The 24876-nt window shown below is 41.5% G+C and overlaps 1 long non-coding RNA gene across 1 annotated transcript; it reads right to left on the reverse strand.

Moving 5' to 3' along the window:
• Positions 1-934: 934 nt before the first annotated feature.
• On the reverse strand, positions 935-15251 carry LOC128851652 (uncharacterized). The gene is made up of 3 exons (XR_008449036.1): positions 15154-15251; positions 2612-2753; positions 935-1207 (listed from the first exon to the last, which is right to left on the reverse strand). It is a non-coding gene; the product is annotated as an uncharacterized LOC128851652 (long non-coding RNA).
• Between the last annotated feature and the right edge of the window lie 9625 nt (positions 15252-24876).

Raw genomic sequence — 24876 nt, forward strand, 5'->3', positions numbered from 1 at the left:
GCTGAGGGGAGACTTTATCACTCTCTACAACTACCTGAAAGGAGGTTGTAGAGAGGTGGGTGCTGGCCTCTTCTCCCAAGTGACAGGTGATGGGACAAGGCGGAATGTCCTCAAGCTGCACCAGGGGAGGTTCAGATTGAACATCAGGAAAAAATTTTCACAGAAAGTGTCATTGGGCACTGGTACAGGCTGCCCAGGGAGGTGGTGGAGTCACCATCCCTGAAGGTACTTAAAAGATGGGTAGACGAGGTGCTCAGGGACATGGTTTAGTGGCAGATAGGAGTGGTTGGACTCAATGATCCTGGAGGTCTTTTCCAACATAGTGATTCTACAAATCTGTAAATTATGAAAGAGTAAGATAAAGTATAAAAATGTGTGTGTATGTAGGAATTCTCAAAGGTACTTTTCCCAGGACAAGGTAAGTGTGCCCTAATGGTTAACAAGGTTGGGGCTGTATAAACTGATATCAGAGAGCAGAAAAAACTAGCAGTCTGTTATCTCTGTTAGTAGCAATACAAGAATGTCCAATCACACCTCTGTCTGGTTTCTGGTGAGTAAACCCAGTTGTCTTCGCAGCAATTTTTCAGTGATCCTTCCAGGAGATAAATCAGCTATTGATACCCAAATACCCAAATCCTAAGGAACTTTGGTGGTCATCTGAATTAACCTTTTTTCATGATTACATCATTCTATATCACAGCGGTGCATGGGAGAAGCCCATTTTCTATCAGATCTTTATTTTACTGAATTTATCTGTTGCACTTGTCATCTAATATTTGTATCTGTTCATGAATTTTACTTCTTATATTTAATCTCCCTAGTCTGTAACTTTGTTATTGTTGGCTACTTTTATTGTGGCAGTGAACAAAGATCAAGGAAGAGGACCCAGTTTGTTAGCTTCTTTGCCAGTTCAGAGCACAGACTCAGTATCCATTCCACCACTTCCACTCTTCACAAAGCAGCTATAGACTAGGGAAAGATTCACAATTTAGAAGAAAACCCATATGACCCATTCAGATAATTGCTGAAGAAACAGCAAAAAGTGAAAGCACCACTTCCTGTTCTGGAAGGTACATTTTATTCTTCAAAGACAGGGTCCATTTCTTATACTTGCCTCTTCCTTTATGAGATTCAGACCTTAAGCAAGTTGACCTTCAGACCTCCAGTTCAATCCATCTTTTGGGAGTCACACATATTATCCTCTTTTCTATGAACAGAATGAATATTTGGACTAAGAAAAGAGACATAGTTTATCTACCTTTTATATTATTTAACCATCCTTTTGAAAGAAGCAGTCTTAGAAAACCAGACGTTTTATATATCGCACCTCTAATTTCTACATGAATTAAAAACTAGTTTAAGTTTCTCATCCTATAGAAGGAATTGCACTAGAGAAAAGTTCGATGGCCTGACCAAACAGCAGGACAACTGTGATGACATAAAGGGTGAAATTTTCAAAAGTATTCAGTGTGGAACTCCTTTCTCACTACACTCAGCATGAGAGAAGTTAAATAAACACCAACTGCTTTCTGATTGATTCTACGTAGTGAGAAACCACCCACTGTTTTCATGGAGACCAAAACCTATACCCTGTTGACTCAAACATAACATGTACATATCTTTACTTTGTTTGCAGTTCCCAGCACTGATGCCCCAGCAAAAGGATGCCGAATCAAAGCCAGATCAATTAAAACACAAGTAAACACACAAGGCTGTTTTCCCACACTGTCCTGAAAGACGTAAAAGGAACATAACCTTGAAGAACACAGGTCCTACCAATTTTCCTGGAAGGATTTTGCTGTTTTCTGGAATAAGAAACAGCTATAGAGTAGTTTGTTCCACAAAGCATAATCCAATGAATTTCCAAGAGCAGGAGAGCTTACAGAGTTCAAAGCATATTCTGTCATCATAACTCCTAAATGCCCATTATATCATATTTAGATGAAGAGTTGTATCGAGTACAGCCACTCAGGTCAATAAATATAGCAGTCATCTAAGAAATAAACTGAATAGTTTGATTTATTGTTATTCACAAGTCTTCCTTTTATCTCAGGAAAAATCTCTTTTTACACAAGAAACACAAGAAATGCTTTTTACATGAAAACCACTAAAAAATATGTATAGTTAAAATTGAGTACCCACCAGTTTGGGGGCACCATTGGCAACTTCTTTGATTTTATGAAATACTTTTCCCATGCATCAAGTTTCTCAGGTCTCCTAACGTGGCCAGTGCTCACATCAGTGTTTCTTGTAAGAAAAAAACATGATTGTCCCTGATCCCTTACCTTCACTGACGTCAGAGGAAGTTTGGATGCAGAAAGATGACACAATGTTCATGATAAACTAAAGGCAGGGGGCGTGAGGGAGAGAAATTAACAGCTTTCACTGTCAGGGTCTGCTTATCTGTGAAAGCCTGACTCAGCACCGACTTAGCAAAAAGCAGGCCCTCATTGGGCGAGGAGAGGGAGCGGATCTCAGAGCTGGTCAGCTGGAACGGTCAGTGGCAGGGCTGCAGGGAGGGTCAAGGGCCTGACAGACAGTTCCTGGGCCCTGGGCCCAGCAAGGTCAGGCAGGGACAGCCAGTGGGGCACCAGCAGGGTACTTCTCTTACCTGCCCTGCTCTGGTGGCTCCACAATAGTGGGATATGGCTTACCACCCACCGATGGCAGAAACTCCAGGCCAAGACTTCATGGAGACCAGCTTAAATCCAGCGAACACTCTCATTAGAAGATATTAAAAGAAGAAAGAGGACCTGCAAAAAAAAAAAAAATTGTATGGTGAGCAAGTCTATACACCACACCGAGCGTTAGTGGGCCTCCCTGCCCTTTCTTATGTCAGTCTGTGTCATGCCATCTAGTGGCTATTCTTCATAACTTGAGATGGTCTGGACTGAACAGGCCAGGAGCACCTGTTATTTCAGCGCGGCAATGAGATAGACATGTAGATAACGTAACCGTCAAAAGCTGAAAAAGCCAATAGCTAGACTAAAGGAGAAACCTAGCCACTTTTAAAGCAATGAAAAAAATACAAGCATAGGAAATTTGAGGGAACAAACACAATACATTTGTTTCTCTAGAAAAAAAGATCTCTTAATTTTCATCTATCATTTTAAAAAGTCTTCCAGCCATACCCAGACTGACAGTAGGCTGGCTTTGTATCAAATTCAACTTCTTCTGCACTGCATCAGACACCTCTACAGCTACCCTGACAAGCTGTAAATAATTAACTTAATCCACATTGTGCAAGCAACAGGGCAAAAGATTACAAAATCCACTTATGCAACTGAGACGTGTTACATTGGAACACTCATAATACATCTAAGCAAGCTGATTGACCTTTTCTAGTTTTTATACATAAGATGGAAAACATCAAGTAATACAGACATAGCATAAGCTAAATTTCATTTAAAGTATGGAATGCCTAGGCTGGAAGAAAAGGAAAACATTTTTAAAAATATTCATTGAGAATCTGTCGTATAGCATTACTAATGCTGAACTTCAATTAAAAAAACCCCACAAAAGTAGTTGTTTATTCTATTTATTCCATTGTAAAAGCTGAAAGGGGTCTGAAATCTGGCAACTGACAAACCAGCGTAAAATAATCCATATAATTTTTCATCCTTCCCCTTTTCAATTTACATTCTGTCAAGAAGATGACAATTTTCCTGTAGGTCTTTTATTTTAAAGGAAGTCTTCACAAATCATTCCAGCAAATCTTTCTTGATGGACTGATAACGCAAACTTCTGCAAGTGATCTCCACAATGGATAAAGCTTCCAAAAAATTGTGACTAATTACAATTATATATATTATCCCATCATTTAACTATCATCAAACAATTGATAGTTTTCATTTCCTTTCCTGGAGAAGGCAAACTTTTCACTATTGGTAAGACTTCACAACCCTCTTCACTGACTAAAGAAACAAAAAAAATCAAGACGAAATTCAGCATTTTCCTTTGAGCCTTTCCGTATAAAGGATGTCTAAAGATAATGACACACTTGAGAATTATTAAACTGCTGATCTGTTTATCCCACATCTTACACACTTAATAAGCGTCTTTGAGTGACAGGAGTGAGAGTCATCATAATGAAGAGTTGGTTTCTGAGTTAAGGCAATGCATTTGAACTCCCTTTCCTTGAAGATAAGTGGAAATCACTCCAGACTACACCATCACACACGAAAGACAGGATGTCATCCAGAGGGACCTGGACAGGCTGGAGAAGTGAGAACCTCGTGTGGTTCAACAAAGCCAAGTGCAAGGTCCTACACCTGAGTGGAGACAATCCCTATTTCAGTACAGAATGGGGGATGATGTGATTGAGAGCTGCCCTGCAGAGAAGGACTTCAGGGTGCTACTCGATGAGAAGCTTGACATGAGCCGGCAACATGCACTCGCAGCCCAGAAGGACAACCATACCCTGGGCTGCATCAAAAGAAGCAGGTTCAAGGAGGTGATTCTGCTTCTCTATTCCTGTCTTGTGAGACCACACCTCAAGTATTGTGTCCAGTTCTAGAATCCTCAACATAAGAAGGATATGGAACTGTTAGAGTCCAGAGGAGTACTACAAGGATGATCGGAGGCTGGAACACCTCCCATACAAGGACAAGCTGAATGAGTTGGGGTTGTTCAGCCTGGAGAAGAGAAGGCTCTGAGGAGATCTTATAACAACCTTCCAGTACCTGAAAGGGGCCTACAAGAAAGCTCAGAAGGCTTTCACAAAGGCTTGTGGTGATAGGACGAGGAGGAATGGGTATAAACTGGAGAGGGGCAGGTTTAAGCTATATGTAAGGAAGAATTTCTTCACCATGAGAGTGTGAAACACTGGAACAGTTTGCCCAGGAAGGCTGTGGATGCCCCATCCCTGGAGGTGTTCAAGGTCAGGTTGGGTGGGGCCTTGGGCACCCTGACCTAGTGGGATGTCCCTGCCTATGGCAGGGGGGTTGGAACTAGATGATCTTTCAGGTCCCTTCCAACCCAAACTATTCTATGATTCTATGATTTCATGGTTTTATGATCTTAAATAGGGCAAAACCTGTACCTGAAAAATCACAAGCAGGCAACATTCTCAAAAAATATGACAACGCTCTGATGAAGATGTACTGCGAGAGTTATAATGTAAAAACAAGCTTTTTTTCCACGGAGATGTCAGAGGACATTAATGTCATATTTTGTATTTCAAGAGTCTTCTGCCAGCTATCAGGTAGCACAGCATTCAGCCTGGGCTTGGCAGTTCCACAAGAGGGAAACTGATCTTACAGGGCTCTTAGAGTCAAGCAGTTTTGTGCTGCACTGAGCTGAAGGTACCCAAATTCAACACTTGACTGTCTGTACAAATATGTTTGCAAAATAAGTCCAGCAGGGGTCACAGTGTTCACACAGTGAGATATCTTAGCTATGGTTATGACTAGGTATTTGGACTTCTCCAAACAGCTCCATGGAATTTCTGGGTGCAAGAAAGGAAACACTTTTAATTTTTTCCTTCTTATCATTCCTCATTTCACCCAGCTATTAGTCTTACCCTTCCATAATCACTTCTTTGAAATGCGACTCTTGCCCCTTTCAATTGAGTATTTACTCAGAATCTACTTTATCTTTGATTCATCCAGAACTGTGACTTCAAACGTTCCTTTAAAATTTCCAAAAAGAATAAATATAAATATGCTTTGACAGTGATTCCTCTATAGAAGGTTATCAAGTGGATCCCACTACAATATCTATTCCTAAATCTTGTGGATCTCCACTGATTATCATGAATTCCTGAAAATCCGGGTTGATTCACGACATGTGCCATGTGGTTCAGTCACTTCAGGTTGTGTCTGCTACTTGCTAGCCTGCAAAATCACAGGCCTCAGCAGATCACTGCCACTTCATGTTCAGGGGGTGCTGTCAGAAGAAGGCTGATTATACTTCTGATCCAGGTTGTTCGTCTGAAAAGGTGATAATATATTTTCCTTCCTCACATTTGTCCCCTACTCAGTTGTCTGCTTCTGCTTTGCAGCTTATTGACTTTCTGACATATTGCTTGAACATCTTTCATTTAATTTTCTTCTTCAGGGGCGTGTTTCCTAAGGACCATGTTAAAAAAAGTCAATGTCTTCTATCTGACTTCTTCAAAACTTGTCTTCAAAACTTAGGTGTGGTGGGTTTATCTACTGATGCATCTCATTGTTTAGATTTCATTAACAGAAATTTCTTTTCCCTTTCAGTTACAGACGAGGATGCTTAAGGCAGTTTAAAAGAAGCTAAAACCTGCCCAAATAATTTCCTAAGCAGCCTAGGAACCCAGGAAACTGGCTGAGAACAGAATAAAGAATCACAGATTTGTCCGTCTGGCAGAATAACACTTCAAGCCCCATTACTGCAAACTCTTGAATCATTACCTGTCTTGGCTTCCTTGAGGGTGAAGGCAATGGACCTCCATCATTGGCTATATACCTCCCTTATTTCTGTCCTCAATGGAGAGAAGACTGTTGCAGACCAACATCTGCTGAGTGGGGTGGTCAGTGTCTAGCTCCTTTGTGTGGAACAGTGGGTTCTCCTCCTCACATCAGTGTTGTTGCATTCCAGGATAAGCCAGCTGGCTTCTTCCAATCTAAATGCCCTGCATATGAAATCCATATACTTCCACTTTTGCAATTCAGTCACCAGCTACAGTAGTTGCTGTATCTCATTTGGCAACTGTCATGTTTCACTTTGGATAGTTCCTCTGAAACAAAGAAGCTTACACTTAGTAGTTTAATTTAACTGTTAAGGCAGGTACACTTTATACAGCACTGGAGAAGACTAGGGATTCATCCTCAAAGTGTTCTACCCAACAGTGATTTCAGAGAATTTTAATATACACAGAGGTGTTTTCATATTCATACTTTTACCATGAAGTGACAAGCACACCTTATTCCTGGAACCTCATTGCATATCCAGGGGACATGAAATCAATCCCACCCAAAGTCATTAAGGTGTAGCCACATCTGAGTGGTTAACCTGTGTGACAAAAAAGCTAAGGGTCATTATTGTTATCTTAGTCATTAATCTTGTTTTAACACATTGCAGTTGACACTCCATCTCACCACTTACAAATCACCATTTCACCTCTTACCCAGAATCCTTTAACAAAAGTCTCAGAACTTCATTCCCAACATGTCAGAACTAGAACCAAAGTGGAGTGCACCAAAGACAAAGACAGAAGCAAAAACAGCAATAGAAACAGTAGAATGCTTTGTTATCCCATGTGAGAAAGAGAAAATGGACACCTGCTCCCCTCTCTCTCTGGAGGAAGTCAGATGGTCTCTGCCAATCAAATTGCAACCATGAGATGATAGGGTTTTCAGTTCTAGGTGGGATAAAGAAGGGGATTAGCAAAACAGTCACATTAAACTTCCAGAGGGCAGACTTTGGACTGTTCAGAAGGTTGGTTGGCAAAGTCCCATGGGAGACAGTCCTTCAGGGCAAGGGAGCCCACGAGGGCTGGGCGCTCTTAAAAAATGAAATTCTAGCAGCTCAAGAGCAAGCCATCCCTGTGTTCCAGAAAAGGAGCCAGCGGGGGAAAAAGCCCGCTTGCTTGAGCAGGGAGATCTTGAGATGGATGGTTGAGCAGGGAGATCTTGAGATGCATCAAAAGAAGAAGAAGGTCTATGAGCCTTGGAGGAAGGGGCAGGTGTCTTGGTTGGGCTACAGGGAAGAAGTGAGATCGTGCAGGGAAAAAATAAGGAGGGCTAAGGCCCAACTAGAAATTAAATTTGCTAAGTCTCTGAAAGATAATAAAAAAATCTTTCTACAAATACATTAACAAGAAAAGGAGGACAAGGGAGAATATTCAGTCCCTATTGGATGCAGAAGGAACAACAGTGATAGGGGATAAGGACAAGGCTGAGGTACTTAATGCCTTCTTCGCCTCAGTCTTTAATAGCAAGGAAAGTTGTTCCCTCTGTGTAACAAACCCAGGAGTTAGAGGAGCAGAATGAGGCTCCCATGATCCAAGAGGAGGCGGTTAGAGACTTGCTTGCCCAGCTAGACTCCCACAAGTCTATGGGGCCGGATGGGATCCACCCAAGAGTATTGAAGGAGCTGCGGATGTCCTTTCCAAACCCCTATCCATCATCTCCCAGAGGTCCTGGCTGACTGGGGAAGTTCCACTAGACTGGAGGCTGGCTGATGTTGTGCCCATATACAAGAAGGGTTGCAGGGAGGATCCAGGGAACTACAGGCCTGTCAGTCTCACCTCAGTGCCAGGGAAAGTCATGGAACAGGTAATCTTGAGTGCTATCATGAAGCACATGCAAGAGAACCGGGTGATCAGGCCCAGTCAACATGGGTTTACAAAAGGCAGATCTTGCCAAACTAACCTGATTGCCTTCTATGACAAAATGACTCGACTACTGGATGGGGGAAAGGCTGTGGATATAGTCTTCTCACAGCATTCTGCTTCAGAAACTGCCTCTGGCCTGGATGGGTGCACACTCTCCTGGGTGGAAAACTGGCTGGATGGCCGGGCCCAGAGAGTGGTGGTAAATGGAATTAACTCCAGCTGGAGGCCAGTCACAAGTGGGGTTCCTCAGGGCTCAGTACTGGGTCCAGCTCTGTTCAATGTCTTTATCAATGACGTGGATGAAGGCATTGAGTGCACCCTCAGCAAGTTTGCAGATGACACTAAGCTGGGAGAAAGTGTCGATCTGCTGGAGGGTAGGGAGGCTCTGCAAAGGGATCTGAACGGGCTGGACTGCTGGGCCGAGGCCAATGGGATGAGGTTTAACAAGGCCAAATGCAGGGTCCTGCACTTGGGGTACAACAACCCTATGCAGTGCTACAGACTGGGGAAGAGTGGCTGGAGAGCTGTACAGAGGAGAAGGACCTGGGAGTAATGGTTGACTCTGAACATGAGCCAGCAGTGTGCCCAAGTGGCCAAGAAGGCCAATGGCGTCTTGGCTTGTATCAGAAACGGTGTGACCAGCAGGTCCAGGGAGGTGATTCTCCCTCTGTAACTCAGCACTGGTGAGACCGCACCTTGAGTACTGTGTTCAGTTCTGGGCCCCTCACCACAAGAAGGATGTTGAGGCTCTGGAGCGTGTCCAGAGAAGAGCAACGAAGCTGTTGAGGGGGCTGGAGAACAAGTCTTATGAGGAGCGGCTGAGAGAGCTCTGGTTGTTTAGCCTGGAGAAGAGGAGGCTGAGGGGAGACCTTTTTACTCTCTACAACTACCTGAAACGAGGTTGTAGAGAGGAGGGAGCTGGCCTCTTCTCCCACGTGACTGAGGACAGAACAAGGGGGAATGGCCTGAAGCTCCACCAGGGGAGGTTCAGGCTGGATATCAGAAAAAAATTCTTCACGGAAATAGTCATCAGGCACTGGAAGAGGATGCCCAGGGAGGTGGTCAAGTCACCTTCCCTGGAGGTGTTTAAGGAACAGGTGGATGAAGTGCTTGGGGACATGGTTTAAGGGAGTGTTAGGAATGGTTGGACTTGATGATCCAACCTGGTGATTCTATGAACAGGTATCTTTGGGATCCTTGCCACCCTAGAATGTCTTAGTAGCTTAAACCGAAAAAAAAAAGCCTCTGTAAGAAGTAAACAGCTTGATGACAGCAAGGTTTTCAGGCATAAACCAGCTGGAGCCTCTACATGAGCTTTCCTTTTCACACAGGTTTGGCTTCATGAACTCCATGTCTGAGGTCCCTGCTCTGCTAGACAGGAAACCGTGAGACAAGTCACCCATACCTGCCTTACCCAGCTTCTTTGACTTTTCCAATACATATGCAATTTTGGAGAACAGCAATTCAGACATAGCTATCTAGATAGACTCTGTCCCCAGACTGTTTCTTCTAGCGAAAAACTCCTTTGCCAGTTACAGCTTCCTCTTCTGTCTCATCCCACATCACAGAATACATCAGCTAAACCAGTGCAGCAGGAGTCCAAGGAGCATAGCAATCTCTTCTTGCTAGATTTCTTGGACACTTCCCATCTTTGTCTCTCTACTTGTGCATTGTCTGCCACACCTATTTCCAGCTCCTTCAAATGAGGGCCCCACCCTAACGCAGCATCTATAGGAGGGCATGAACTTGTTTAAACCTTCCCAGTAATACCAGAACTATACGATAGCACAGAGGGGCAGCAAGTGACTAATAGTACTTCCATAAGGATCAGTTATAAATGTTACATAATCTTCAGGCACATTAAAGAAGACCCAGCTAACTATTTGCCAGTCAAGCAAATATTACTATTGACTGAATCCCGAAATGCAAGCTGTGCTTGCCTCATGGCAAACTGCTCACAAGTTACACTTTACTGTAACAAATGTGTGTGAGGTATGTGGATTGCCAAGATGGCCCAAGTCCAGTTTGATGGAAGGCTAGAGCCTCAATGAACCAAGCTAGCTACCTTGCTGCCAGAAAGCAGGGGACTGAAGTGCCACCTCATCGTCCACCAGAATGTAGTGAGACATGCTCGAGAGCCTAACTAGAGATACAAGGGGAAATTAACATTTGGAAATACCACATTTTTCTTCCGAAGTGAGATATACAATCCAACAATGGCAAAAGCTATATGTGAAACAGACGTGGCAGAGGAACTGTGAAGTCAGACAATGGATACTTTGCACATCACAGACTGATTCTTCAAAGAACACACCAGAAACAGAGCAAGTAAGATTTATTCTTCATCATAGTACAGGATGCCTTAAATGACTCAAAGGCAAGCCATTAATGATGTCATTCTACAAAGTTTGTACAAGTGTTTATAGTTACCCAAGAACTGTTTATAAACTGGCAAACTAAAGGAAAAGTCCATTCACAACCTAATACTACTGTATCCTCCTAGTGTGGCTCAAAAACAGTAAACCTAAAGCCAGCTGACTAGAACCCAATTTACCTATGATACAAACCGAAAATTACACATTGAGAAATTACACAGATGAAGTACAGGATATACAAAAATATTGGCATTTTACCAAAGAAAACATTGTAAGAAAAAATAGGAGATAAAAGTTGTCCAAAAGAACTACAAAATAACAGAGAATTAAAATGTTGATATATTTTATACACAACATTAAACTCAAGATATTGCTAGTGTGCATAAGCACATCAGTGACCTGAAAGATACCTGTAAAAAGTGGTGGAATGGTATCACAGAGAAATCATCTCACCAGAGCACTATAAAAGGCAGTTTTGGTCAAGCAAACTGGCTTACTAAAGCAATAAAAAAAAAAAAATCCTACAACCCAAAATACAGAAACTCTTGTCTACAGACCACCAACTGTTATTTATATTGGGGGGGGGGTATTGTATACATCCCCAGGAGAATTATAAATTTGACCTTATGTATCCTGTATCTTTCCAATTTAGCTCCAAAAGTCAATAATTAAAGGCCTCAGATTAAAGTTACAATTCAAATCTAAAATTTTACATCTTCAATGTCCATATTAACAATTTGAGAAAAGCTTGTAGGAAATACCAGAATTCCTTTAAGTCTACTTTACTAAATGTTTCTAAGGTTGATTTTATTCTATCTATGCTTTAAAAACTTTAACTAATATATTCATTAATTTTTGTACATTGTTAGTACTGGGCCACATACTATTATTTTTCCATGTAAATTCACCTTGCCAGAAAGGTGAATCTTGGAAGAGCTAGAACACCCTAATAAACATTAATTAAGATTTGCACAATACCCTGTGATGTGGTTACTTGCAGTTTTACAGACAGGAAAAGCTGAGACACTAAGAAGAAGTCTTAGCTCATATAGTGAATCAGCAGTAGCACAAGAATAGAGACAATAAATCCTCAGTCTCATTTCTACAATGCCTGGGCTATGCCCCTTTTAAGTGACTAAGCTGTATCACTAATGCTGTTACTTCAAAAATATTGCTTCATATTAACTTTTTGAAATTGATATTACACCTGCACGCCAAAACTAGTAGGTTTGAGTTTCATTTACTCTAGATTCTTATGAGAAAAATCAAGGCTCCTCCTTAAATTATTAGAAAGCAGCAACTGAAATACTGCAGAGACAAATTAAGAAAGTTCCCATGATTTTACTTCCAGCTCCTACTTCCTTCTGTGGTAAAGTGTGCAAGGAAGAAGAGTTTTCCAGTGTTCAAGCATTAACAGGTGTACACATACAGAAATTTCCATCAGACTCTCCCAGTTGATCCAGCAACACTGCAGGATAAATCACTGATTATACCAAGAGCCTGCAAATTCCTACTCTTTCCCAATAATTACATTGTCCAGATGTTACCTGAGATCATCTAGTACTTCTGGTTACAACTCTACAGCAGTTATCAACTTTGCAGACTCCCTCAGAGGAACATCTGGCATGCACAGGCTCAGGTAAAAGTGAGTCCCCAGTCTCGCCTTACTCCACATGCTTTGAGCCACAGTGAATACTGTCTGGAAAGAAACACAGTCATCCAGGAAGAATTGTCCTGTGAAGACGAATACAGTCCACAAATCAGTTCAAACACTCCCATTGTGTACAAGGATCACTTCCAGATGTGTTTACACCTCTTTTGGAGCTTTTATTCTGGATCTTTAAAAGTCCATTCAATAAAAATCTTGCAAGTGCTTGGCGTCTTTCACTAAAGGACATGAAACAGTAATTATGCATATTGCTTCAGGGACTACCAACTGCACAAGCTTTGTAGAAACTTACTTGTAATTTTGTCTTGCCAATTTATTTGCATAACAGAAGCTTGTGCTGATTAAATTCCTCCTGCAGTTTAATGGGCCAGTGCTAACTTGCCTATGGTTCAAAGCCAAAACACAGAATAAAGTGAAAATTAAAGCATTGGTAAAAATCAGTATCTTGTGCTAAAGTTTTTCTTAAATTAAGGTAACTGTTTCCTAGTTGGGATTTTGCTAATTCCTCTAAGGTAATCAGAGCACTTACAAACAGTGACACTGCCTCTACTGCAGTTAAATCTCTCAAAGGCTTAGCACAGAATCATAGAAGCATTTGGTTGGAAAAGACCTTTGAGATCATCGAATCTAACCATACCTGTCCACTATTAAACCATATCCCTGAGCACCTCATCTACCCATCTTTTAAATACCTCCGGGGATGGTGACTAAACTACTTCCTTGGGCAGCCTGTTCTAGTGCCTGATAAACCTTTCAGTAAAGAAATTTTTCCTGATGTCTAATCTGAACGTCCACTGGCACAACCTGAGGCCACTTGCTCTCATCCTATCACTTGTTTCCTGGGAGAAGAAACTAACACTTGCCTCACCACAACCTCCTTTCAGGTAGTTGTAGAGATTAATAAGATCTCCCTTGGCCTTCTCTTCTCTAGACTAAACAGTCCCAGTTCCCTCAGCCGCTCCTCAAAAGACTCGTTCTCAAGACTCTTCACCAGCTTTGTTGCCTTTCTCTGGATACGCTCCAATTTCTCAATGTCTTTCTTGCAGTGAGGGGCCCAAGACTGAACACAGGTTTTGAGATGCATCTTCATTGATGCTGAGTACAGGGGAAGGAGGACTTCTTTGGTCCTGCTGGCCACATTGTTTCTGGTACAGGCCAGGATACAGTAGCCTTCTTGGCCACCTGTGCACACTGCTGGCTCCTATTCCCCAGGCTGTCAACCAACAATCCCAGGTCCTTCTCTGCCAGGCAGCTTTTCAACCACTCTTTCCCTATGTGTTAGTGTTATGATTCTGCCTTTTAAAATTTGTTCCTATTAAATAGACTACGCATTGAGCCCAAAGTGATTTTTGTTGATCTATGCCAATTAAGAATCTGAAAAGAAAGGGTTGCTGCTGCTTGAAATAGATGTGCACTTATTCTTACTGCTCCTTCTAGATTAATATCCATGGTTACCAATAATGTGCATTTTCCTGTGCATTCAGTTTAATGCTGATAAAATCAGCAAGATTATGCAATTAGCAAGATACTATCTAAGATTTTTATTCTTTTTTAACATTCAGAAGTTCTACATAAAGATTTGTGCTGCAGAGTTGGACAATTAATACAATTTTGGTCTTCACACTTAGGCTCAAAATTCATTCTCCATAGAGCTGTAACAAGTTAGGCACCCTGAAATTTGCTAGTCCTAGTAATGATATAATCAATAAGGCACTCATATTTATTCTAGAGCTAGTACCATGAGATTTTGTGCCTGAAGTGCAGTCTATGGATGATATTTGATTCTCTAGATATAATGAGAACAATTATGAGTAGCATCAAGCCTGTAATAATGATTTCACCGGTAATACTTCACTTCCTTCAAAAACAACTAAAGGCAACTGAACTGGGAAAATATTAAATATCATTTTCATCCTATGTTGAAAAGCATTATGTGGCTTTTCCCCCTACCACCGACGTGAGAATAGTATCCAGTCTATTTCCAGCTCAGATAATTAAATATCCTACAAAGATGTATTTACAATCACTCAGCGATTTCAGTAAATTGAAAGAAATTCAAACTAGCTCTGCTTTTCGCCCCCAGTTCAATTAAAGAATGTCATAAGGTGTCATTATCATGAGATCTTTTTAAGTTACAAACACATCATTGCAATAAATAATTTATGCTAATGCTTTAATAAGTCCCATGACAGTACTCATTATCACCTGACTAGCTTCTACTTGTGCTTAACCACAGCAGAAGCAAGTTACTTTCATGATCTCCAATGAATTGACACCCTGCAGAAAGCCTAAAGTCACTGTGAGGAGGTCATTTTTACAGGTGTATGTAGACATTCCCATTGCAATCACAAGAACAAATACTGACTGATTTGAGCAACCTGCTTTTTTGAGATGAGTATGTGAAGAATTATCATGACCTTGAACCATCCTCATGTAGCAAATGTCTAGGTGACTCATCAGTTGCAGCTTGCAACACCTTTTCCACACTCTTCCCCACTTAGGTAAAATGGCACAGCCCTGAGCAGAGCCAATGCACTTTGGAACACTCACCAAGTAGTTTACTGTTCCCACAGCGCACTACAGACTTAAGGATTATCCTTTACAAGAACACTCATGTCATTAATCCTCTTGGCAAATGGTAGAAATAGAAAATGCTATAACTAAAGCTCTCCCAAAGGTCAAGATCTGTGTTGATTGTGCACTCATTGCAAAGACAGCTATTTGCAGTAACCTGCCAATTCCCTCCCAAGCCCTACTTCTCCTAAATTCCAAGTTATTTTTCCCATAAATTAAGCACTCACCTAAGTCCAAGGCAAGGACACCATCTGATGTTTAGCTATTCAATGTTTAGCTAATGTGTGACCTGACAAACTGCTTTGTGCAACTAACAGGAGGCCTGGTTCCCACCCTGCAAGTTACTGCGTCAGCAGAGCCAAGGGGAAGTGAGCTGGTATGCCCTCTTTCAGACTGTAGCACAAAAGCAAAATCATGCCTTTGATTTACACTAGACTGGTCACATCTCTTTCAAACACTCTTGCCTAGCTCTCCCAAAGAACATATATGGCATCCTACACAAAAAAAGAAAACCACAAAAAAAAAAAAAAAAGAAAAAAGAGTCAGTGCCTGTAAATCATCATTTAACAAATTAAGAAAAATCAACTACCATCATCTTCAAAATAGTTCCCTTCTGAGACAACGCACAGCTGCATACAGTGCTGTCAATGTTCAAAGAGATTCCGCAGATTGTTTTCTGAAAGGCTATTGATTTTGCTTTCACATCTACCAAGACAAAGTGGGTTCCTTTGAACACGAACTTGATCTTTGGAAAGAGGGAGTCAGTTCTGGTAAACAGGGTGGGTGCTGAAGCACAGTGATGTTTTTAGCTAAAAACTGCTTCACAGACAAAGTGTTATGGGCAGATGCACGCTGATATTTTCTGGCTGAGGCTAAGAAAACGTCTGTCTTTGAACACACGATCACTCATACCAAGTGAAGCAATCAAGTTGAACCTTGTCTCACTGTGACAGGTTAGAATATGTTCTATAACCATCTCTCTGTCTCACCCCTCCCACTCTTGGTCCCCAAGCAATAGGGTTAGTTTTGGGTTTTTTCGTGTCAGACCTTCAGGTAGAGTGTACAGACTGCACTTCCCACTTGCCCCAAAACGCTACCCTTTCAACTTCTTAAGGTTGTACTTTTGCCCCATAAATTTAAGATCAAACACCCTAGGAATGAAGAGAAGTTCCAGAAGTTCCACTTCTGCTGTTGCAGATACCTCTTTCCCTTTCAGTTTAAGAAGTTCAGGCAACCCAGAAAACAGAATTGGTAACTGTGTTGTGAGCTTGTTGCTGGTTTTGTTTTCATTTGTGGGCTTGTTTGGTATTTTTTAAGCTAGTCAAGAAAGATTGTCCCCAACATTAATTCAGCCCACTCACTACTTTTCCAGGCAGGTAAATCCAGCTGAACCTTACAGTGAAATCTCTTCAGGTAATATATAAAAAATAGCTGCAGTGAAGGTGTAAACCATTCCTTCATGCACATGCAGCTCCTCAGACATGACAGCATTTTGCAATAAAATAAGCAGCAATAGTAGCTGCATACTGTGCCCTAGAAGGATGTAGAAAAAGAGTTAAAATGAGAAGATTGTCAAAAGACTAATTAACTTCCTCCAGAACCACTCTGTCAGTAGGAGGTAGTTTGAAGCAATTAGGCACAGGAGATTTTTGTAATATGACTGTTTTATTTTCTAATGGCTTTGTGCTAGCTACAAATATGTTGAACCTTGGGCATCTGTTTGCACCGTGTTACTTGCACTAGTTTATCGTAAAGACATAACTTATAACTGCATTTCTGTAGGCAGCTGCAGCATAACATTATTATTGAAGTCACTAGCTCAGCTTACGCAATTACAAGAAGACAATTACAATACCATTTTGCAACTAATGTTGTTTTTATGGAGAGAAGGAAAGTGGGATGAAGTGTTTTTCACCCTCCGAAACCATTTGGAGTGGCAAAGGGACTGTGGGATTGTGCTGCACAGGGCCCTATGGTACTCACTCTTGAGCAGGAAAATAACAAAGAATTTAAAGGTAAACTGAGGCGGTGTTTTTCAGCATGCAGTATTGGGCAAAGGTGAACTAGAATAAATAAAATTCACCAGACACCAGAACCAGATTTAACTAATTTGTTTAAGCCTCCCCCTCGATCACAGGAATCAGACTCGGACGGGACCCTCACCCCCTCGGATAGCCCGGTATCTTCCTGCGTCAGGAAAAGGTCTGCTTTGACAGTTTTGCAGACACCTCTCTGGGAAGACTGAGACGAGAGGAAAAAAGAAATAAAACTGATTTTAAAACTGCAGGGGATTTGGAAAGAGTACGCTAACACACTTGCTTCATTTGCTCCACCATCCCCATATCAAAAGATCAGCAAAATGGTCTCTGATCCATTATTACCTTCGCCTTGGGTTGAAGGAAATAAGCATTTATGCTAAGAAATTGTTAGAATTCTGTTGTGTAGCTGTATTGTTTTCTGGCTTTTTTTTCCCTGGGATGTTGTTCACTTTCTCTATATAGAGCAAATTACATTATAAAAATCTAGAAGAATTTAGGAAATTCATGCAGCTTTGGGATTAGATTGCCCTTTACCTCAATTCTCTCCTATACTGCACTCAGAAACATCATTATTTTACTACTATTTTTGGTATTACTCATGTACCCCGTTATATTGAGAGGTAAGTCATTAGGACAATAGATGCTACTGAACTTATTCCAGAGTATCTGTCCTGTGCTGTCCAAAGCTACAAAATGATGGCACTGTCAGGCAATACGCACTGCAAGAAAACTGAGGAGTAAATTTACATCAGGTTCAGAGAAAGAGGCTATCTATGCACCATGTAAACCTGTAATAATTTCTGGTTGCTGTCAGCTTCCATCAGTAAAAACATGGCAACATACACCACAAGCGCCCTGTAGTGAGAGTTATTCCAATACAGGACAGACATCATTGGCAACTGCAGGAAAGTGGCAACGCTTCCTCAGTGTGTTTTCCCTAAACTGTATAATATCATCATTATCTAATACAGACCACATGTAGATAAAGCCAGTCTACAGGCAGATCCCACTGTTTGGCAAGTGGCAAGTATCAATTAACAGGATATAACTTCCTCTAAGTTAGATGAAAAGGAGTTACAGAGTTATTTCATCAGGATAATTAATGTGTGCTCCTAGTGCTACCAATTTTTTTTAATAAACAAGGTTAGTAGAACTCCATATTTTTAAACCTGCCTAGTATTCCCCATTGCAAAGCCCTGATATCATTTGCTTGCACGTTTGTTATCCAAACCTGCTGAACTGCAATTTTCCATACTAGATGAAAAACACAGTCCCACATTATTTGGAAATGTTTAAACAAAACTAGCCATCCATTTCTAAGAACAAGGCTAAGGGTCGAATTTGATGTTAAAAAATTACAGTATTTATAGATGTTTCCTTGGGGGAGAGGGGAAAAAGGGGGGGTATTTTTATTAGAGGAAAGATCAAGAAGTATTTTCTATGAAGGAGAGAGTTTATATTTGACCTGGACCCAAGGTTCCCTAGAAAATCTGCCCAAGTTTGCACAAAATACAAAGTCTTTGAGTTATCATGATCTGTTTGTCTTCAGTAATCAGTTAGCTTCATCTAAAGGCTAAAATTTCACCCTTGTTGAGTATGCATTCACATAATTCCTGTGAATACCAATGTTGTGCATGCATCATCCACACAGAACAACCATTTATGCCTAGAACTCATAGTTCCTTTGTGTTCTGTATATTTATATACCATCCTCATAAAAACATAGCCCAGGCTTAGTGTGACAGATTTAAATTTTCTGTGCTTTTAGTGTGCTAGCTACTTGTCAGCAGGGTTTCTGGGCAAATGTGATGCAAGGGCAAGAGAAACCAAGGAGGCAATTCGGGCAGTATGGGGAAGGAATGCATCTTATTCAACAGCAGTACCCAGTCAAGAACTGAAAATAAAGTCTGGAAAGTAAATTGGGAAAAAGTGTATGGGCCTGGGATGGAGGTGTCAAAGACTCTTTGAGGTCCATTGATGATAAGGAAGAATTAGAAGATAAGCAAAGAACTAAGAAGAGGAAGGAGTGTAGGTTAAAGACAAAGAGAGAGAGAGACAGAGCGTGCAACTAAGAGAGTAAATGTATTACATCTGGGAACAACAGAGATGGAATTGCAGATGACACTAAGCTGGGAGGAAGTGTGGATCTGCTGGAGGGTAGGGAGGCTCTGCAAAGGGATCTTAACAGGCTGGACCGCTGGGCTGAGGCCAATGGCATGAGGTTTAACAAGGCCAGATGCCGCGTCCTGCACTTGGAGCAAAACAACCCTATGCAGTGCTACAGACTGGGGGAAGAGTGGCTGGAGAGCTGTACAGAGGAGAAGGACCTGGGAGTAATGGTTGACAGCCAACTGAACATGAGCCAGCAGTGTGCTCAGGTGGCCAAGAAGGCCAACGGCGTCTTGGCTTGTATCAGAAACGGTGTGACCAGTAGGTCCAGGGAGGTGATTCTCCCTCTGTAACTCAGCACTGGTGAGACCGCACCCTGAGTACTGTGTTCAGTTCTGGGCCCCTCACCACAAGAAGGATGTTGAGGCTCTGGAGCGTGTCCAGAGAAGAGCAACGAAGCTGTTGAGGGGGCTGGAGAACAAGTCTTATGAGGAGTGGCTGAGAGAGCTGGCGTTGTTTAGCCCGGAGAAGAGGAGGCTGAGGGGTGACCTTATTACTCTCTACAACTACCTGAAAGGAGGCTGTGGAGAGGAGGGAGCTGGCCTCTTATCTCAAGTGACTGAGGACAGAACAAGAGGGAATGGCCTGAAGCTCCACCAGGGAAGGTTCAGGCTGGATATCAGAAAAAAATTCTTCACAGAGAGAGTTTTCTGGCACTGGAAGAGGCTGCCCAGGGAGGTGGTCAAGTCACCTTCCCTGAAGGTGTTTAAGGAACGGGTTGATGAAGTGCTTAGGGACATGGTTTAAGGGAGTGTTAGGAATGGTTGGACTCGATGATCCAGTTGGTCCTTTCCAACCTGGTGATCCTATGATTCTATGGAAGGTAGTGGATGGGAGAATGAACAAATTAATCTAGGCCCACCAGAACATTCCCCTCCAAAACCTGAAAAGGGAAGCAATTTCTTTTCGATTCCCAACTGTCAAAGAGCACAAATGAACCTGCTTGAAAAGAGTCCCAACTCCTTCTAGCACTGATGGTCTAAAGCCACGACAGCCTCTACCTGGTGAAGACTTGCCAAGATTGTCAGGAAGTCTCTCTCTATTCAGCTTGACTGTGTTTTGTAACAGAGCAAAATTTCAAACAAGCTGAAAAATTGAAAGGAACATTTATTATGTTGCACAGTCACCCCTGTGATTCCAAAATCTGCAGAAGATCTCAAACAAAGGTGCACAGTAATTCCAGCTGGCTTTACCTAGAAAGATCAAAAAGTTAAAAAAAAAAAAAGAAGAAAACTCAGCAGGCTGATAGGTGTCAAAACAAACTCACCACATTGAAGATACGAGTCACACCACGCCACAGGGACTTTTTTTTCAGTCTCCCACTGTTACAACACGGAAGTATTCACGTGGGTCAGCCACTGGTTTTCAAACCTTGCTTTAACTATTGCACAACCAACTAGCTCTGCAGGACAGTGTGGTTTATGTACTTGGCAGTTGCTCTTGCTCTGTTTACACAGAACAAATTTGTTGCTCATTGCCATGGGAAGTTTTAAGAAGGGACAAACTAGTGATTATCACTCAGAAATTATTGGTTTATTTCTCTGAGCTCAGAGCCTTGTCCAAGGCCACCTACACGGCAATAGCTGGGGTTGGCCAGGGTTGCATGCAGGAGTCCTCAGCTTCTAAACCCCACATTCAGTTACTTAAGCACTCTGGAGACACTGCTGGATGTAGAGGCAATCCCGCTGCAGATTTTCCTCAGTTGCCACCATGGGCAACCCTTAAAGTGACTGACAGCAAGAAAAGCCCCCACATACTTTGATCCCTTACTCCAGTAATGACTAGATATCAAATCTATAATCGGCCAATGTGGCCACAAGCATACTAGGGGAGGTTTAGGGCAGTCTCATTACGGTCAGCACGTTCCTCTCAGGCTTCTGCAGAAGAGGGTGCAAAGCCATTCTCAGTGTCTCTTTTGCTCGCTATTCAGTGGGGCCACAAGGAAAGCTTTGGAATCAGATGCTGCTAAGCAAAGTGAAGGTTCTCTTCCGTTTCACAAGATGGCAGGAGATACCCAAGAACTGGCCCTTGGTCAGCTGGAAAGGCTTATAAGTTTTTGTATTTGTCCAGTGAGAAGCCCTTGCTCTGTGAAGAGTTAAATGAAACCATTTTTTTTTTTTAATTAGACAGGAGAAGCCCGTCAAAGTCTTATTGCTGAGTGTTCAGGGATCTTTTAGGAGCAGTGGGGTATTATGTCAGTGACTCGGTGGCACCAACAGATCCGCGTGAGGGAGTATTTAATGTGGGAACAATCTCAAGAATTGGCTTTCTTGTAAAGAGGAAAAATAACCAGAATGAGCAAACTAAAAGTGGACAAAGAAAACTGCAACTGGCTTATATAGTGTTTGGTTTTAATATCAGAGCTTGAAGACACTCTGCCTGCAATGTTCCTTACATGACTTAGAGCATGAAGACATGAGGAGAGGAAGCCATGAAATTTCAGACACTTTGTTAAGAAAAATCAGGTTTTATTCCCTTTGGTTTACTGTTCACTTCTCTCCCTGTTAAGCATCATTTTTTCCCCAAGGACCTAATTAAAAGCAAGCTCCTCCACTAGATCATATTCCATTCTTAGGATGATAATAATAATTCAAAATGGCTGAATTCAGTACTAATTAATAACTCTGTGAATGAGCCTCATACTTCATGAGACAAAAGTGAAGAAAAGGTCACTGAAAATTGAATTAAGTATCTATAGGTATATTTCTGATGCAGGAAGCACTGAAGATCTTTGTGTGATCTGCTTCAGAAGGAAGAGAGAGGAAATACCCAAAAGTGTTTAATTGCCTCAAAGTCAGCTACCTCAGTAAGTGAGTTTTCCTATGACTGCACCAAGTAACCATTCAGAGGTTGAAACAACATAGTTTGACTGACAAAGGATATGATTGAGCCCAAACCTGACCAGACTGCTTGTATTTCAAGACGGATGACTCTCTGCCTTGAAGGGGTGCCAGCCAGGCAGCATGATGGGGACATCAGTCCTGTGATACCGATGGAGGGGCTCACCATTTTTCATTATGAGTGCTGCAAGCAACGGTATTAAAAGATATGATGTTAAAAAGAAAATGTTTATGCTCACAAGGTAGTACCTGATTGCCATTAAGTCTCCAAGGACCTGAATCTATGAATATGAAACAAGAGACCCTAAAGCACGTTACTTATCCCTGATCTATAAAGTCTGCTCTTTCATGCCTTCTCCTCCAAATATTTTACAGGGCTAAAGTCCCTGGTAGGCACATTATGCCACTTCATATGAAAAAGGAAGATCTTGCCTCACAAACTAGTCCCTAGAAGCCTTAGATTTAACTATTATAGAAGCAATTTTACTCTGCAAAATTCAGATGCCCTTTTGAATACCCTGAAAACTGGTTACATTTGCATCTGAATTCTGACTTCTGCTATTATCTATTTGCAAGCAAAATCTGGATCCAGGCCTAAATTTCAAATAACTTTTATGGTTGGACGACTAGAAAGGCATAAGTGAAAAATCAGAAATAACAGTTCTGTTTCACTGATTATCACAGTGAAACAAACAAAGTCTGGAGCTACTTGTGTGTAAAGGTTTGTACAAATGATGGCAATTACCTTTCTATGTGGAGAACAGAAAAAAATCTTAGATTCTATCCCAAAATCTTTAAGCCTCATGCTAAAATGCCCATCGGTTTTGCTCAGACAAGTGCAAGTAAGTCTTTTCTTCAGGTAGTTAGCACTGTAAATTCAGTTAACATTTTCTAAATTTTAAGTTCAGCGGCCACTATAATGAGAGCGAACACTAAGCATGAAGGTTTGGGAAGAATGAGGTCTTCTGCAGCAAAGTGAGAAGCACAGAAGGGTGCATAGGTGGGAGGCTTAGTGGACTATAAAATGGGAGCTGCAGAAGATGACTCATACTGCCCTAGCAGAAAAGGAGTGTCCAGAGCTGAGGCGCCAGAGTGAAAGGAGTTGCGTAGTAGCATGCCAATAACACTAATGAAGGATCCTGGATGTAAGACTATGGAGGGGGCATAGATTTGTGGAGCTTTGATTTATTCTCTGGTGTCAGTTGGCAGTCCTTCCTCTCTTCCTCTGTTTTATGCCTTCTCTGCTTTTAATTACCTCTGAGCAGAAAGACAGTTTTCAGAATCAAGCCCATCTTGTGAGGTGGATGTGAGGTACATATAAAGGCTTCCTCCCTCCTGGTGTGTTTCCTGAAAGCTGCTCCTGGCAGTCCTAACACTAATCCATTTCAGTGATATGGTTTCATGAAGCTCCAAGCATACTCTTGGCAGGCAAACTGTTTGTGCATCTGGATATAATAAGGAGCTAGACTTCAGACGATGCTGAGCACCAGGCACAGGATGATCAGGTTTTTCTTACTGCCAGACTTCAAATCACTGCAGCACATTGGAAGGTAATTGGGGTCTGAGACTTTCCATAAAAACACTAACTCTAAAAATGCATGCAAGAAACAGATGTGCACAACAGATAAGTGCCATTTTTATGGATGTTCTTCAATGTTTGAACCATACCAGATTACATTTGGAGTGTGAGCTCCTCAGCAACACCACGCAATATTTATAATAGTTTACAGCATACGGTCAGATCTTTCTGAGAGTGAAGCCATGTGCCTGTTTATCAGCCTCAGCACAAGGTGGCAATATACCAAAATAAATCGGATATTAATACCTGATTGCTTATTTCCAGGATATTTCCAGATATCCCACACTTTACCCTACATTAGATTTACGTCTCTCTCTCTGCTGTTGCTTAAGCAAGGGATTACTTCTCCCTTACTTATGTGTTCTGAGATGCGAGTTCAGGGATCACAAGTCAGTGTAAGTCATTTATCAGGCAGAAGCAGAGCCTGTACCCTTGTCAAGTACCTTAATCCTTCATGTTAGTGTTTTTCTCTGACACTCTGTCTCATAGTTGGGCTTCAGTTAAGCTGACAGGAATGTAATTTCTATTAAAAGATACACTGTACTACTGTACTACTTTTATATTAAGTGGTAAAATATGAGATTTTAAGAACAAGCAGTAGGAGAAAATGGTTGGATGATTTACACATTGAGTCATCTCTAACAAAGCATTCACCACTTAGGAAAAAACCCAAACTACTCTTATGCACTTCCTTGAAATCTTCCCCAAAAAGATCCCTTGGTCTGAAATTTCCCATGTTTGGCCTCTGCCCAGATCTGAGTATTTACATTCCTACCAATTGCCTTCAGGTAGTTTTCATTTATATGAGGATGAAAAATAGACATTTCTCCCTATTCCTTGGACCAGAGCTACATTTTCCCATAGCTATGCTGAAACAATCTGAAAAATGAAACTTAATTTCAGTTGTAAAAAGCTATCAACAGGGTACAATTTCTTTTTGAGTCTTGGGAATCCTTTTTAAGCTTTACAAATCTGGTATTACCAATGAAAAGACTGTTACACTTGCCTCTCCTTCCACATTTGTCCTGCCTGTGTATATTCAGTCACAGGAAATTACTTACTGCTGAAAGCATATATATTCCTCCTTAGCCCTGTTATCCTTCCTGAATATGCTCTTTGATAAACAAGAAAACAGAAAATCTGTTACCACCATTTCTGCAGACAGCTTTCAAAAGTACTTAGGAATAAGTAACCACTTGACTCTCAGTGATATTCAGCCATCACTTATGTATATTTTTAATGTCGCCACCTACATTTAAATTTCCCATTGAAGCTGATATTAGTGTTGAAGAATAAGCCAGAAAGGACCGACCCAGTAGGACA

Source organism: Cuculus canorus, chromosome 3, assembly GCF_017976375.1.
Source record: "Cuculus canorus isolate bCucCan1 chromosome 3, bCucCan1.pri, whole genome shotgun sequence".
NCBI lineage: Eukaryota > Metazoa > Chordata > Aves > Cuculiformes > Cuculidae > Cuculus > Cuculus canorus.